This window comes from Apium graveolens, chromosome 5 (assembly GCF_009905375.1).
Source record: "Apium graveolens cultivar Ventura chromosome 5, ASM990537v1, whole genome shotgun sequence".
Taxonomy (NCBI): Eukaryota; Viridiplantae; Streptophyta; class Magnoliopsida; order Apiales; family Apiaceae; genus Apium; species Apium graveolens.
The window spans coordinates 204,500,432-204,504,870 of NC_133651.1; positions in this window are offsets into that span (position 1 = coordinate 204,500,432).

Consider the following 4,439-nt stretch of genomic DNA (forward strand, 5'->3'; position numbering starts at 1 on the left):
CATACCATCTTATGTCTCTTCTTCAATCTCTGATTTTTTTTTGTAATATTTCCATCCTTTCTTACTAGCAATGAATTACAAAATTCCTGCAATGGATCGATGTCATTGTCTTCTTCCATTAACATACTTTCTCCTCTTTCGCCACCAACAAATTCATGTTCCACCTCCATATCTATAAAATTGTAATATAGAAATATCAGTACAATAATTATAACTTTAACCTTCATCAGATTTTGCCACATTGATATGTATCAAACCTTCATCAGAATCTAAATGAATCTATAGAAACCAATCTCTTCCTGTCATATCTTTTCCTCTAATACGCCTTTTTAAGTAATCAACCTCAAATCCATCTTCCTGAAAAAATCCTAGCTGAAATGATATTGCTATCATCCATATTAAATACAAGTGTATCTCTTTCGCGCAAATAAAATATCACTAGCACATATCCAAGGCAGTAAAAATATCCATTTGACGAGTTGTATGAAATGAAAGATTCATGCCCTTCAACCCGGATTTTCTCTATCGTCTGGAGCTTTTGACTGTATTTGTACCGCACCAAACTTGGTACAACCTTGGAAAGAAATAATAAATAATGTTATTTTTATGAATTACACATAAAAGCACAAACATGTACGAATGCACAAACATATAGTTATATATGCTCTTCAATTTGATCACAACAGAAATTACTCACAAATCCTCCACATGCTAGAGTATCTTTAGACACAATTTTCAAGAATTATGTTTCCGCCAACAAGTTTCCTGCCCAAAAAAATATTTTATGAGTTTCTACAGATGTATAATTTCCTTAATTCATAAATAATTTATATGTAGAAATCAAATTATTTAACTTATGACAGTACCTCTATCAAGATCTTTAGCATAAACTTCATGTTTATAGATGCAAACATTCACGTTGTTCACATTATAAATATCATTATGCATTCTATACAAGATAATATAATATCCAACTCCAAGTCTTGTGTCTGATATAAAATCAGCCCATCCTTTCCCAAATTTGCAATGTCCTTCAATCCTCTCTACCTCGCATTTCCATTCCTTAGTAGTAAACCTCAGACTGACCGAGTTCCCATTTTTCAAGTTTTTGTAGAAATTCTCTGTTCCTGGCTTTAGTGTCTGACATATATTAATTGGACAATTATACACCTTATACCAACAGATATGAAAGTATGAATTTTAGCTGATATGAAAATAATTCCAAAATCTATCATACCAGATCTATCGCATTTTCTTGCAAGTCTGTGTTATTTATGCAGATAAGGTAAGATTCACTTTTGTTCAAAATTGCATCATAAACTAACCGAGCAATAGATTTCTGAAACTCAATGTTTCCATATAGGACAACGAATTCATCCTGTTTCCATTCAGGTTTATTCTTTTTCCACTCATTTGGATGTATTTTCTGGTAGTTTATTTCAACTGCGGCTTCCTTATATATCTTCACATTAAAAATTCTGTCCCCATAATAATCAAAGAGAACAAAGTTTTATATCTTAATGCCATAGTACTCCATGAAACGAGCAAGACCACATATTTTACCGACTTCTGAATCATATCGAGCATGCCATATATGTGTTTTATAGTATATCTTCAAGTGATCTGGAATTCTTCTACCACAAAAACCTTTAAAATTCGGTGGCACTCTCAGATGAAGTACCATTAAATCAAAATTTCAGAAGATTATAAAGAGATTAAAACTATATAAATGAACGATGTAAAATCTACACTTACAATTTGCCCGAAATCAGAAACTTCCACATTTGCTGCCAGAAAGCTACATATACTATCTTCATTGTCTGTACAATTAGTATTATGTTAATGTACCTAAATAAAACAGTATACTGACTAAAGGTTAAATTCTTACCTAAATCTGCTACATTCTTCGTTGTAGAATCTGATGCTCTCTTTATCTGTAATTACATAATAAATTTATTCCAATAAATATAAATCATGAAATTTACTTAAAACCAAGATGGATGAGATAAAGAGCGGAAATTTCACAAGAACACTACATGCATAAGATACAAAAATATTATATTACATGAATCGAAACAAAACATGTTCTTAAATTAGATGCAGCATTAATAGATTAATTTAAGATATATACATAAAACTCTATGAATCAAGCAATATAATTGTATACCAACAACTGATTCATAGCTCCATTCCATGTATATATATAGACTGTATGTAAGCAATATAACTATAAAATCAAAATTGTTTCATACCTCCATTGTAGACAACGAGTTGATTGTACCGAGAATGCTATTGCCTTCTTTGTGAAAGGAAGTTAGACTTCTTGCTTAATAGAAGTTGAGAATCCCAAATTAACAGCAGTTTGCGTTATCTGGGTTTTTTTAAGACAGGTATGTTGTATTTTTTTGGGTTTATAAAATCTCAAAGTCAACGTTATTTGTGTTGTTTGGGCTTTTTTGTTTGCTTTTGTTTTTCTTCTCTCTTTCTCCTTATATTAAAAGGCCCATTCTGTAAATTACATTAATATATTATATTTCTATATAAGGATGATTTTGTGTTTTTTATTTTTAAAACAATTCATGCAAAATATTGAACTATATATATACTTTACTTTATGTCTTTTCAAATTATCAATTAAATTATACTATTAGTCGGTTTTACTGCACTAACTTATTCACATTGTCTTCTCAAAACTTGAGAAAAAAATATGTTACGACACAAGAAGTAAGATACTCTTTCCAGATTCGTTAAATCTTGAGAACGAAAAAATCAAAATTAAATGTCAGTAATTGATGATTAAATATAATGTATATTTTGAATTTCATACATAAACGAAATCTAAAAAAATTCGGTAAACTTAAAAGATAAAAGTTTTCTAACTAACTAGGGTAGTACAAAGACAATCAGCTATATCTTGGTTGTAGCACTTTTTGTTATTGGTTATCTGTCTAGATACAATAAAACAGCATGATGGATGTAATTAATGCTCTACAAACTATAACGAGTCTTCCAATACAGTTTTAGAAATAGGTGTAAGGAGAACTACTTTTGGAGATATTGTCATTGTAAACATTGATTTTATCTTTTTTTCACAAATATTTAAAAACTATTTTGGTAAAATTAGATTAAATCAAAATATATATTGAAAAAAATGTAATTCACAGAGAAGATACAAATAATTAGTATCTTCAAGATGATTTTTTTACAAATAAATTTATATTACTATGTCATGTAATTAGTTGACAGTTCAGAAAAATAAGTTCAGATTTTTTGTTCTGTGAAATTTAAATTTGGAAATTGAATTGTGATGACGCCAAGATTTAATATTATTTTATTTTATTTTTGTTACGAAAATATTGATAAATATTAATATTACGGGAATAAGTAATTTGTAGAATAAATATTGAAAGACAAATATTGTATATAATTACTTTCTTCCATCTTTAGATTAATTTATTATATGATTATTTTTAGTTTATATTTTTCAATATTTATACGATCTTTTATAAGCAAAATATATTTTTGGGAATAAGTACACTAAAATCATATATTTATATTTTATTCCTCGGGAAAATAAATTATTAAACATAAAAGGCAGATGAAAAGATAACAATCTTTTGTCCAAACAACTGCAGCTCATCATTGTTAATTAAGCCCTTACGCATTCCCTTTCTCTTAAACTCAAAAGTAACAGGTTATCTACATTTTCTAGCAAAGCTTTCTCAAATGGCTGATCCAACTATTTTTATGTTTCACTAGAGGTTGATCATAAGTATTTTTTCTCACCTCATTTTCAAGACAGAAAGCTTCAGTTTGTTCGTGAAGCTTTTGTTGGTATGGGAGCGTAAACAACCAAAGAAACAAGTATGTCCTTGAAGCTCTTGACTGGGATAAGCTATATGACTTTCATCAGCATCAGATGGAAGTTACACGTGACCAGTTCTACGGCTTCGTTTCTTATTGTGTTAGACACGATGTTCATCAGGCAAGCTTTTTAACTCATCTCTCAGACTGTTGCAGAGGAATAATGTTGATTTTAATCTTGAGGTTTTATCAGTACTATCTTCTAAATATTTCCCATCCAGATTTGCTTACATTTTCTTTAAGGCATTATTTAGACCAGCTGAATTAGATAGTACTGTGCTGAAATGTATATGATAGTCACCAATACTGACATGAGAGGAAGAGTGAAAGAGATTATTACTCTGCTCTCTGACATGCACGGTAACATTGCTGGAAATGATGTTCTGCTACCAGCAAACAAATTATGTCCAAATGCAAGGAGTGTAAACCGTTCCACCTGGAAGATGGACCTCCGTTTGAGATAGACTTGTGGAATTCACTTTGCACTAGAGCTGTCCAAGGAAACTATCAGGAAGAAGGCGACTTATGGCCAGAGGGTTTGAAGATGGCATATTTGGAACTCAAAATCACAATGC